This window comes from Salmo salar, chromosome 01 (genome assembly GCF_965601325.2).
Source record: "Salmo salar chromosome 01, fSalSal1, whole genome shotgun sequence".
Classification (NCBI taxonomy): Eukaryota; Metazoa; Chordata; class Actinopteri; order Salmoniformes; family Salmonidae; genus Salmo; species Salmo salar.
Window position 1 is genome coordinate 111107602 of NC_138291.1, and position 15228 is coordinate 111122829.

The window sequence follows — 15228 nt, forward strand, 5'->3', positions numbered from 1 at the left end:
CTGTCTAGGTCTCCATATTCTCTATACCAGTTATAGAACACTGTCTAGGTCTCCAAATTCTCTATACCAGTTATAGAACACTGTCTAGGTCTACATATTCTCTATACCAGTTATAGAACACTGTCTAGGTCTCCATATTCTCTATACCAGTTATAGAACACTGTCTAGGTCTACATATTCTCTATACCAGTTATAGAACACAGTCTAGGTCTCCATAATCTCTATACCAGTTATAGAACACTGTCTAGGTCCCCATATTCTCTATACCAGTTATAGAACACTGTCTAGGTCTACATATTCTGTATACCAGTTAAAGAACACTGTCTAGGTCTACATATTCTCTATACCAGTTATAGAACACTGTCTAGGTCTCCAAATTCTCTATACCAGTTATAGAACACTGTCTAATTCTACATATTCTCTATACCAGTTATAGAACACTGTCTAGGTCTCCATATTCTCCATACCAGTTATAGAACACTGTCTAGGTCTACATATTCTCTATACCAGTTATAGAACACTGTCTAGGTCTACATATTCTCTATACCAGTTATATGACACTGTCTAGGTCTACATATTCTCTATACCAGTTATAGAACACTGTCTAGGTCCCCAAATTCTCTATACCAGTTATAGAACACTGTCTAGGTCTACATATTCTCTATACCAGTTATAGAACACTGTCTAGGTCTCCATATTCTCTATACCAGTTATAGAACACTGTCTAGGTCCCCAAATTCTCTATACCAGTTATAGAACACTGTCTAGGTCTACATATTCTCTATACCAGTTATAGAATACTGTCTAGGTCTCCATATTCTCTATACCAGTTATAGGACACTGTCTAGGTCTACATATTCTCTATACCAGTTATAGAACACTGTCTAGGTCTACATATTCTCTATACCAGTTATAGAACACTGTCTAGGTCTACATATTCTCTATACCAGTTATAGAACACTGTCTAGGTCTCCATATTCTCTATACCAGTTATAGAACACTCTCTAGGTCCCCATATTCTCTATACCAGTTATAGAACACTGTCTAGGTCTACATCTTCTCTATACCAGTTAAAGAACACTGTCTAGGTATACATATTCTCTATACCAGTTATAGAACACTGTCTAGGTCTCCAAATTCTCTATACCAGTTATAGAACACTGTCTAGGTCCCCATATTCTCTATACCAGTTATAGAACACTGTCTAGGTCTACATATTCTCTATACCAGTTATAGGACACTGTCTAGGTCTACATATTCTCTATACCAGTTATAGAACACTGTCTAGGTCTACATATTCTCTATACCAGTTATAGAACACTGTCTAGGTCCCCAAATTCTCTATACCAGTTATAGAACACTGTCTAGGTCTACATATTCTCTATACCAGTTATAGAACACTGTCTAGGTCTCCATATTCTCTATACCAGTTATAGAACACTGTCTAGGTCCCCAAATTCTCTATACCAGTTATAGAACACTGTCTAGGTCTACATATTCTCAATACCAGTTAAAGAACACTGTCTAGGTCTACATATTCTCTATACCAGTTATAGAACACTGTCTAGGTCTACATATTCTCTATACCAGTTATAGAACACTGTCTAGGTCTACATATTCTCTATACCAGTTATAGAACACTGTCTAGGTCTACATATTCTCTATACCAGTTATAGAACACTGTCTAGGTCTCCATATTCTCTATACCAGTTATAGAACACTCTCTAGGTCCCCATATTCTCTATACCAGTTATAGAACACTGTCTAGGTCTACATATTCTCTATACCAGTTATAGAACACTGTCTAGGTCTCCATATTCTCTATACCAGTTATAGAACACTGTCTAGGTCTACATATTCTCTATACCAGTTATAGAACACTGTCTAGGTCTACATATTCTCTATACCAGTTATAGAACACTGTCTAGGTCTCCATATTCTCTATACCAGTTATAGAACACTGTCTAGGTCTCCAAATTCTCTATACCAGTTATAGAACACTGTCTAGGTCTACATATTCTCTATACCAGTTATAGAACACTGTCTAGGTCTCCATATTCTCTATACCAGTTATAGAACACTGTCTAGGTCTACATATTCTCTATACCAGTTATAGAACACAGTCTAGGTCTCCATAATCTCTATACCAGTTATAGAACACTGTCTAGGTCCCCATATTCTCTATACCAGTTATAGAACACTGTCTAGGTCTACATATTCTGTATACCAGTTAAAGAACACTGTCTAGGTCTACATATTCTCTATACCAGTTATAGAACACTGTCTAGGTCTCCAAATTCTCTATACCAGTTATAGAACACTGTCTAATTCTACATATTCTCTATACCAGTTATAGAACACTGTCTAGGTCTCCATATTCTCTATACCAGTTATAGAACACTGTCTAGGTCTACATATTCTCTATACCAGTTATAGAACACTGTCTAGGTCTACATATTCTCTATACCAGTTATATGACACTGTCTAGGTCTACATATTCTCTATACCAGTTATAGAACACTGTCTAGGTCCCCAAATTCTCTATACCAGTTATAGAACACTGTCTAGGTCTACATATTCTCTATACCAGTTATAGAACACTGTCTAGGTCTCCATATTCTCTATACCAGTTATAGAACACTGTCTAGGTCCCCAAATTCTCTATACCAGTTATAGAACACTGTCTAGGTCTACATATTCTCTATACCAGTTATAGAATACTGTCTAGGTCTCCATATTCTCTATACCAGTTATAGGACACTGTCTAGGTCTACATATTCTCTATACCAGTTATAGAACACTGTCTAGGTCTACATATTCTCTATACCAGTTATAGAACACTGTCTAGGTCTACATATTCTCTATACCAGTTATAGAACACTGTCTAGGTCTACATATTCTCTATACCAGTTATAGAACACTGTCTAGGTCTACATATTCTCTATACCAGTTATAGAACACTGTCTAGGTCTACATATTCTCTATACCAGTTATAGAACACTGTCTAGGTCTACATATTCTCTATACCAGTTATAGAACACTGTCTAGGTCTCCATATTCTCTATACCAGTTATAGAACACTCTCTAGGTCCCCATATTCTCTATACCAGTTATAGAACACTGTCTAGGTCTACATATTCTCTATACCAGTTATAGAACACTGTCTAGGTCTCCATATTCTCTATACCAGTTATAGAACACTGTCTAGGTCTACATATTCTCTATACCAGTTATAGAACACTGTCTAGGTCTACATATTCTCTATACCAGTTATAGAACACTGTCTAGGTCTCCATATTCTCTATACCAGTTATAGAACACTGTCTAGGTCTCCAAATTCTCTATACCAGTTATAGAACACTGTCTAGGTCTACATATTCTCTATACCAGTTATAGAACACTGTCTAGGTCTCCATATTCTCTATACCAGTTATAGAACACTGTCTAGGTCTACATATTCTCTATACCAGTTATAGAACACAGTCTAGGTCTCCATAATCTCTATACCAGTTATAGAACACTGTCTAGGTCCCCATATTCTCTATACCAGTTATAGAACACTGTCTAGGTCTACATATTCTGTATACCAGTTAAAGAACACTGTCTAGGTCTACATATTCTCTATACCAGTTATAGAACACTGTCTAGGTCTCCAAATTCTCTATACCAGTTATAGAACACTGTCTAATTCTACATATTCTCTATACCAGTTATAGAACACTGTCTAGGTCTCCATATTCTCTATACCAGTTATAGAACACTGTCTAGGTCTACATATTCTCTATACCAGTTATAGAACACTGTCTAGGTCTACATATTCTCTATACCAGTTATAGGACACTGTCTAGGTCTACATATTCTCTATACCAGTTATAGAACACTGTCTAGGTCTACATATTCTCTATACCAGTTATAGGACACTGTCTAGGTCAACATATTCTCTATACCAGTTATAAGACACTGTCTAGGTCTACATATTCTCTATACCAGTTATAGGACACTGTCTAGGTCTACATATTCTCTATACCAGTTATAGAACACTGTCTAGGTCTACATATTCTCTATACCAGTTATAGGACACTGTCTAGGTCTACATATTCTCTATACCAGTTATAGAACACTGTCGAGGTCTACATATTCTCTATACCAGTTATAGAACACTGTCTAGGTCTACATATTCTCTATACCAGTTATAGGACACTGTCTAGGTCTACATATTCTCTATACCAGTTATAGAACACTGTCTAGGTCTACATATTCTCTATACCAGTTATAGAACACTGTCTAGGTCTACATATTCTCTATACCAGTTATAGAACACTGTCTAGGTCTCCATATTCTCTATACCAGTTATAGAACACTCTCTAGGTCCCCATATTCTCTATACCAGTTATAGAACACTGTCTAGGTCTACATCTTCTCTATACCAGTTAAAGAACACTGTCTAGGTATACATATTCTCTATACCAGTTATAGAACACTGTCTAGGTCTCCAAATTCTCTATACCAGTTATAGAACACTGTCTAGGTCCCCATATTCTCTATACCAGTTATAGAACACTGTCTAGGTCTACATATTCTCTATACCAGTTATAGGACACTGTCTAGGTCTACATATTCTCTATACCAGTTATAGAACACTGTCTAGGTCTACATATTCTCTATACCAGTTATAGAACACTGTCTAGGTCCCCAAATTCTCTATACCAGTTATAGAACACTGTCTAGGTCTACATATTCTCTATACCAGTTATAGAACACTGTCTAGGTCTCCATATTCTCTATACCAGTTATAGAACACTGTCTAGGTCCCCAAATTCTCTATACCAGTTATAGAACACTGTCTAGGTCTACATATTCTCAATACCAGTTAAAGAACACTGTCTAGGTCTACATATTCTCTATACCAGTTATAGAACACTGTCTAGGTCTCCAAATTCTCTATACCAGTTATAGAACACTGTCTAGGTCTACATATTCTCTATACCAGTTATAGAACACTGTCTAGGTCTACATATTCTCAATACCAGTTAAAGAACACTGTCTAGGTCAACATATTCTCTATACCAGTTATAGAACACTGTCTAGGTCTACATATTCTCTATACCAGTAATAGAACACTGTCTAGGTCTACATATTCTCTATACCAGTTATAGAACACTGTCTAGGTCTACATATTCTCTATACCAGTTATAGAACACTGTCTAGGTCTACATATTCTCTATACCAGTTATAGAACACTGTCTAGGTCACCATATTCTCTATACCAGTTATAGAACACTGTCTAGGTCTCCATATTCTCTATACCAGTTATAGAACACTGTCTAGGTCTACATATTCTCTATACCAGTTAAAGAACACTGTCTAGGTCTCCATATTCTCTATACCAGTTATAGAACACTGTCTAGGTCTCCAAATTCTCTATACCAGTTATAGAACACTGTCTAGGTCCCCATATTCTCTATACCAGTTATAGAACACTGTCTAGGTCTCCAAATTCTCTATACCAGTTATAGAACACTGTCTAGGTCTACATATTCTCTATACCAGTTATAGAACACTGTCTAGGTCTACATATGCTCAATACCAGTTAAAGAACACTGTCTAGGTCAACATATTCTCTATACCAGTTATAGAACACTGTCTAGGTCTACATATTCTCTATACCAGTTATAGAACACTGTCTAGGTCTACATATTCTCTATACCAGTTATAGAACACTGTCTAGGTCTACATATTCTCTATACCAGTTATAGAACACTGTCTAGGTCTACATATTCTCTATACCAGTTATAGAACACTTTCTAGGTCTACATATTCTCTATACCAGTTATAGAACACTGTCTAGGTCACCATATTCTCTATACCAGTTATAGAACACTGTCTAGGTCTCCATATTCTCTATACCAGTTATAGAACACTGTCTAGGTCTACATATTCTCTATACCAGTTAAAGAACACTGTCTAGGTCTCCATATTCTCTATACCAGTTATAGAACACTGTCTAGGTCTCCAAATTCTCTATACCAGTTATAGAACACTGTCTAGGTCCCCATATTCTCTATACCAGTTATAGGACAGTGTCTAGGTCTACATATTCTCTATACCAGTTATAGAACACTGTCTAGGTCTACATATTCTCTATACCAGTTATAGAACACTGTCTAGGTCCCCAAAATCTCTATACCAGTTATAGAACACTGTCTAGGTCTACATATTCTCTATAACACTTATAGAACACTGTCTAGGTCGCCATATTCTCTATACCAGTTATAGAACACTGTCTAGGTCCCCATATTCTCTATACCAGTTATAGAACACTGTCTAGGTCTCCATATTCTCTATACCAGTTATAGAACACTGTCTAGGTCTCCAAATTCTCTACACCAGTTATAGAACACTGTCTAGGTCTACATATTCTCTATACCAGTTATAGAACACTGTCTAGGTCTCCATATTCTCTATACCAGTTATAGAACACTGTCTAGGTCTACATATTCTCTATACCAGTTATAGAACACTGTCTAGGTCTCCATAATCTCTATACCAGTTATAGAACACTGTCTAGGTCCCCATATTCTCTATACCAGTTATAGAACACTGTCTAGGTCTACATATTCTGTATACCAGTTAAAGAACACTGTCTAGGTCTACATATTCTCTATACCAGTTATAGAACACTGTCTAGGTCTACAAATTCTCTATACCAGTTATAGAACACTGTCTAGGTCTACAAATTCTCTATACCAGTTATAGAACACTGTCTAGGTCTACATATTCTCTATACCAGTTATAGAACACTGTCTAGGTCTCCATATTCTCTATACCAGTTATAGAACACTGTCTAGGTCTACATATTCTCTATACCAGTTATAGAACACTGTCTAGGTCTACATATTCTCTATACCAGTTATAGGACACTGTCTAGGTCTACATATTCTCCATACCAGTTATAGAACACTGTCTAGGTCTACATATTCTCTATACCAGTTATAGGACACTGTCTAGGTCAACATATTCTCTATACCAGTTATAAGACACTGTCTAGGTCTACATATTCTCTATACCAGTTATAGGACACTGTCTAGGTCTACATATTCTCTATACCAGTTATAGAACACTGTCTAGGTCTCCATATTCTCTATACCAGTTATAGAACAATGTCTAGGTCTCCATATTCTCTATACCAGTTATAGAACACTGTCTAGGTCTCCATATTCTCTATACCAGTTATAGAACACTGTCTAGGTCTACATATTCTCTATACCAGTTATAGAACACTGTCTAGGTCTACATATTCTCTATACCAGTTATAGGACACTGTCTAGGTCTACATATTCTCCATACCAGTTATAGAACACTGTCTAGGTCTACATATTCTCTATACCAGTTATAGGACACTGTCTAGGTCAACATATTCTCTATACCAGTTATAAGACACTGTCTAGGTCTACATATTCTCTATACCAGTTATAGGACACTGTCTAGGTCTACATATTCTCTATACCAGTTATAGAACACTGTCTAGGTCTACATAATCTCTATACCAGTTATAGGACACTGTCTAGGTCTACATATTCTCTATACCAGTTATAGAACACTGTCGAGGTCTACATATTCTCTATACCAGTTATAGAACACTGTCTAGGTCTACATATTCTCTATACCAGTTATAGAACACTGTCTAGGTCTCCATATTCTCTATACCAGTTATAGAACACTGTCTAGGTCCCCAAATTCTCTATACCAGTTATAGAACACTGTCTAGGTCTACATATTCTCAATACCAGTTAAAGAACACTGTCTAGGTCTACATATTCTCTATACCAGTTATAGAACACTGTCTAGGTCTCCAAATTCTCTATACCAGTTATAGAACACTGTCTAGGTCTACATATTCTCTATACCAGTTATAGAACACTGTCTAGGTCTACATATTCTCAATACCAGTTAAAGAACACTGTCTAGGTCAACATATTCTCTATACCAGTTATAGAACACTGTCTAGGTCTACATATTCTCTATACCAGTAATAGAACACTGTCTAGGTCTACATATTCTCTATACCAGTTATAGAACACTGTCTAGGTCTACATATTCTCTATACCAGTTATAGAACACTGTCTAGGTCTACATATTCTCTATACCAGTTATAGAACACTGTCTAGGTCACCATATTCTCTATACCAGTTATAGAACACTGTCTAGGTCTCCATATTCTCTATACCAGTTATAGAACACTGTCTAGGTCTACATATTCTCTATACCAGTTAAAGAACACTGTCTAGGTCTCCATATTCTCTATACCAGTTATAGAACACTGTCTAGGTCTCCAAATTCTCTATACCAGTTATAGAACACTGTCTAGGTCCCCATATTCTCTATACCAGTTATAGAACACTGTCTAGGTCTACATATTCTCTATACCAGTTATAGAACACTGTCTAGGTCTACATATTCTCTATACCAGTTATAGAACACTGTCTAGGTCTACATATTCTCTATACCAGTTATAGGACACTGTCTAGGTCTACATATTCTCCATACCAGTTATAGAACACTGTCTAGGTCTACATATTCTCTATACCAGTTATAGGACACTGTCTAGGTCAACATATTCTCTATACCAGTTATAAGACACTGTCTAGGTCTACATATTCTCTATACCAGTTATAGGACACTGTCTAGGTCTACATATTCTCTATACCAGTTATAGAACACTGTCTAGGTCTCCATATTCTCTATACCAGTTATAGAACAATGTCTAGGTCTCCATATTCTCTATACCAGTTATAGAACACTGTCTAGGTCTCCAAATTCTCTATACCAGTTATAGAACACTGTCTAGGTCTACATATTCTCTATACCAGTTATAGAACACTGTCTAGGTCTCCATATTCTCTATACCAGTTATAGAACACTGTCTAGGTCTACATATTCTCTATACCAGTTATAGAACACTGTCTAGGTCTCCATAATCTCTATACCAGTTATAGAACACTGTCTAGGTCCCCATATTCTCTATACCAGTTATAGAACACTGTCTAGGTCTACATATTCTGTATACCAGTTAAAGAACACTGTCTAGGTCTACATATTCTCTATACCAGTTATAGAACACTGTCTAGGTCTACAAATTCTCTATACCAGTTATAGAACACTGTCTAGGTCTACATATTCTCTATACCAGTTATAGAACACTGTCTAGGTCTCCATATTCTCTATACCAGTTATAGAACACTGTCTAGGTCTACATATTCTCTATACCAGTTATAGAACACTGTCTAGGTCTACATATTCTCTATACCAGTTATAGGACACTGTCTAGGTCTACATATTCTCCATACCAGTTATAGAACACTGTCTAGGTCTACATATTCTCTATACCAGTTATAGGACACTGTCTAGGTCAACATATTCTCTATACCAGTTATAAGACACTGTCTAGGTCTACATATTCTCTATACCAGTTATAGGACACTGTCTAGGTCTACATATTCTCTATACCAGTTATAGAACACTGTCTAGGTCTACATAATCTCTATACCAGTTATAGGACACTGTCTAGGTCTACATATTCTCTATACCAGTTATAGAACACTGTCGAGGTCTACATATTCTCTATACCAGTTATAGAACACTGTCTAGGTCTACATATTCTCTATACCAGTTATAGAACACTGTCTAGGTCTCCATATTCTCTATACCAGTTATAGAACACTGTCTAGGTCCCCAAATTCTCTATACCAGTTATAGAACACTGTCTAGGTCTACATATTCTCAATACCAGTTAAAGAACACTGTCTAGGTCTACATATTCTCTATACCAGTTATAGAACACTGTCTAGGTCTCCAAATTCTCTATACCAGTTATAGAACACTGTCTAGGTCTACATATTCTCTATACCAGTTATAGAACACTGTCTAGGTCTACATATTCTCAATACCAGTTAAAGAACACTGTCTAGGTCAACATATTCTCTATACCAGTTATAGAACACTGTCTAGGTCTACATATTCTCTATACCAGTAATAGAACACTGTCTAGGTCTACATATTCTCTATACCAGTTATAGAACACTGTCTAGGTCTACATATTCTCTATACCAGTTATAGAACACTGTCTAGGTCTACATATTCTCTATACCAGTTATAGAACACTGTCTAGGTCACCATATTCTCTATACCAGTTATAGAACACTGTCTAGGTCTCCATATTCTCTATACCAGTTATAGAACACTGTCTAGGTCTACATATTCTCTATACCAGTTAAAGAACACTGTCTAGGTCTCCATATTCTCTATACCAGTTATAGAACACTGTCTAGGTCTCCAAATTCTCTATACCAGTTATAGAACACTGTCTAGGTCCCCATATTCTCTATACCAGTTATAGAACACTGTCTAGGTCTCCAAATTCTCTATACCAGTTATAGAACACTGTCTAGGTCTACATATTCTCTATACCAGTTATAGAACACTGTCTAGGTCTACATATGCTCAATACCAGTTAAAGAACACTGTCTAGGTCAACATATTCTCTATACCAGTTATAGAACACTGTCTAGGTCTACATATTCTCTATACCAGTTATAGAACACTGTCTAGGTCTACAAATTCTCTATACCAGTTATAGAACACTGTCTAGGTCTACATATTCTCTATACCAGTTATAGAACACTGTCTAGGTCTCCATATTCTCTATACCAGTTATAGAACACTGTCTAGGTCTACATATTCTCTATACCAGTTATAGAACACTGTCTAGGTCTACATATTCTCTATACCAGTTATAGGACACTGTCTAGGTCTACATATTCTCCATACCAGTTATAGAACACTGTCTAGGTCTACATATTCTCTATACCAGTTATAGGACACTGTCTAGGTCAACATATTCTCTATACCAGTTATAAGACACTGTCTAGGTCTACATATTCTCTATACCAGTTATAGGACACTGTCTAGGTCTACATATTCTCTATACCAGTTATAGAACACTGTCTAGGTCTACATAATCTCTATACCAGTTATAGGACACTGTCTAGGTCTACATATTCTCTATACCAGTTATAGAACACTGTCGAGGTCTACATATTCTCTATACCAGTTATAGAACACTGTCTAGGTCTACATATTCTCTATACCAGTTATAGAACACTGTCTAGGTCTCCATATTCTCTATACCAGTTATAGAACACTGTCTAGGTCCCCAAATTCTCTATACCAGTTATAGAACACTGTCTAGGTCTACATATTCTCAATACCAGTTAAAGAACACTTTCTAGGTCTACATATTCTCTATACCAGTTATAGAACACTGTCTAGGTCTCCAAATTCTCTATACCAGTTATAGAACACTGTCTAGGTCTACATATTCTCTATACCAGTTATAGAACACTGTCTAGGTCTACATATTCTCAATACCAGTTAAAGAACACTGTCTAGGTCAACATATTCTCTATACCAGTTATAGAACACTGTCTAGGTCTACATATTCTCTATACCAGTAATAGAACACTGTCTAGGTCTACATATTCTCTATACCAGTTATAGAACACTGTCTAGGTCTACATATTCTCTATACCAGTTATAGAACACTGTCTAGGTCTACATATTCTCTATACCAGTTATAGAACACTGTCTAGGTCACCATATTCTCTATACCAGTTATAGAACACTGTCTAGGTCTCCATATTCTCTATACCAGTTATAGAACACTGTCTAGGTCTACATATTCTCTATACCAGTTAAAGAACACTGTCTAGGTCTCCATATTCTCTATACCAGTTATAGAACACTGTCTAGGTCTCCAAATTCTCTATACCAGTTATAGAACACTGTCTAGGTCCCCATATTCTCTATACCAGTTATAGAACACTGTCTAGGTCTCCAAATTCTCTATACCAGTTATAGAACACTGTCTAGGTCTACATATTCTCTATACCAGTTATAGAACACTGTCTAGGTCTACATATGCTCAATACCAGTTAAAGAACACTGTCTAGGTCAACATATTCTCTATACCAGTTATAGAACACTGTCTAGGTCTACATATTCTCTATACCAGTTATAGAACACTGTCTAGGTCTACATATTCTCTATACCAGTTATAGAACACTGTCTAGGTCTACATATTCTCTATACCAGTTATAGAACACTGTCTAGGTCTACATATTCTCTATACCAGTTATAGAACACTTTCTAGGTCTACATATTCTCTATACCAGTTATAGAACACTGTCTAGGTCACCATATTCTCTATACCAGTTATAGAACACTGTCTAGGTCTCCATATTCTCTATACCAGTTATAGAACACTGTCTAGGTCTACATATTCTCTATACCAGTTAAAGAACACTGTCTAGGTCTCCATATTCTCTATACCAGTTATAGAACACTGTCTAGGTCTCCAAATTCTCTATACCAGTTATAGAACACTGTCTAGGTCCCCATATTCTCTATACCAGTTATAGGACAGTGTCTAGGTCTACATATTCTCTATACCAGTTATAGAACACTGTCTAGGTCTACATATTCTCTATACCAGTTATAGAACACTGTCTAGGTCCCCAAAATCTCTATACCAGTTATAGAACACTGTCTAGGTCTACATATTCTCTATAACACTTATAGAACACTGTCTAGGTCGCCATATTCTCTATACCAGTTATAGAACACTGTCTAGGTCCCCATATTCTCTATACCAGTTATAGAACACTGTCTAGGTCTCCATATTCTCTATACCAGTTATAGAACACTGTCTAGGTCTCCAAATTCTCTACACCAGTTATAGAACACTGTCTAGGTCTACATATTCTCTATACCAGTTATAGAACACTGTCTAGGTCTCCATATTCTCTATACCAGTTATAGAACACTGTCTAGGTCTACATATTCTCTATACCAGTTATAGAACACTGTCTAGGTCTCCATAATCTCTATACCAGTTATAGAACACTGTCTAGGTCCCCATATTCTCTATACCAGTTATAGAACACTGTCTAGGTCTACATATTCTGTATACCAGTTAAAGAACACTGTCTAGGTCTACATATTCTCTATACCAGTTATAGAACACTGTCTAGGTCTACAAATTCTCTATACCAGTTATAGAACACTGTCTAGGTCTACAAATTCTCTATACCAGTTATAGAACACTGTCTAGGTCTACATATTCTCTATACCAGTTATAGAACACTGTCTAGGTCTCCATATTCTCTATACCAGTTATAGAACACTGTCTAGGTCTACATATTCTCTATACCAGTTATAGAACACTGTCTAGGTCTACATATTCTCTATACCAGTTATAGGACACTGTCTAGGTCTACATATTCTCCATACCAGTTATAGAACACTGTCTAGGTCTACATATTCTCTATACCAGTTATAGGACACTGTCTAGGTCAACATATTCTCTATACCAGTTATAAGACACTGTCTAGGTCTACATATTCTCTATACCAGTTATAGGACACTGTCTAGGTCTACATATTCTCTATACCAGTTATAGAACACTGTCTAGGTCTCCATATTCTCTATACCAGTTATAGAACACTGTCTAGGTCTCCATATTCTCTATACCAGTTATAGAACACTGTCTAGGTCTCCAAATTCTCTATACCAGTTATAGAACACTGTCTAGGTCTACATATTCTCTATACCAGTTATAGAACACTGTCTAGGTCTCCATATTCTCTATACCAGTTATAGAACACTGTCTAGGTCTACATATTCTCTATACCAGTTATAGAACACTGTCTAGGTCTCCATAATCTCTATACCAGTTATAGAACACTGTCTAGGTCCCCATATTCTCTATACCAGTTATAGAACACTGTCTAGGTCTACATATTCTGTATACCAGTTAAAGAACACTGTCTAGGTCTACATATTCTCTATACCAGTTATAGAACACTGTCTAGGTCTACAAATTCTCTATACCAGTTATAGAACACTGTCTAGGTCTACATATTCTCTATACCAGTTATAGAACACTGTCTAGGTCTCCATATTCTCTATACCAGTTATAGAACACTGTCTAGGTCTACATATTCTCTATACCAGTTATAGAACACTGTCTAGGTCTACATATTCTCTATACCAGTTATAGGACACTGTCTAGGTCTACATATTCTCCATACCAGTTATAGAACACTGTCTAGGTCTACATATTCTCTATACCAGTTATAGGACACTGTCTAGGTCAACATATTCTCTATACCAGTTATAAGACACTGTCTAGGTCTACATATTCTCTATACCAGTTATAGGACACTGTCTAGGTCTACATATTCTCTATACCAGTTATAGAACACTGTCTAGGTCTACATAATCTCTATACCAGTTATAGGACACTGTCTAGGTCTACATATTCTCTATACCAGTTATAGAACACTGTCTAGGTCTACATATTCTCTATACCAGTTATAGAACACTGTCTAGGTCTACAAATTCTCTATACCAGTTATAGAACACTGTCTAGGTCTACATATTCTCTATACCAGTTATAGAACACTGTCTAGGTCTCCATATTCTCTATACCAGTTATAGAACACTGTCTAGGTCTACATATTCTCTATACCAGTTATAGAACACTGTCTAGGTCTACATATTCTCTATACCAGTTATTGGACACTGTCTAGGTCTACATATTCTCCATACCAGTTATAGAACACTGTCTAGGTCTACATATTCTCTATACCAGTTATAGGACACTGTCTAGGTCAACATATTCTCTATACCAGTTATAAGACACTGTCTAGGTCTACATATTCTCTATACCAGTTATAGGACACTGTCTAGGTCTACATATTCTCTATACCAGTTATAGAACACTGTCTAGGTCTACATAATCTCTATACCAGTTATAGGACACTGTCTAGGTCTACATATTCTCTATACCAGTTATAGAACACTGTCGAGGTCTACATATTCTCTATACCAGTTATAGAACACTGTCTAGGTCTACATATTCTCTATACCAGTTATAGAACACTGTCTAGGTCTCCATATTCTCTATACCAGTTATAGAACACTGTCTAGGTCCCCAAATTCTCTATACCAGTTATAGAACACTGTCTAGGTCTACATATTCTCAATACCAGTTAAAGAACACTGTCTAGGTCTACATATTCTCTATACCAGTTATAGAACACTGTCTAGGTCTCCAAATTCTCTATACCAGTTATAGAACACTGTCTAGGTCTACATATTCTCTATACC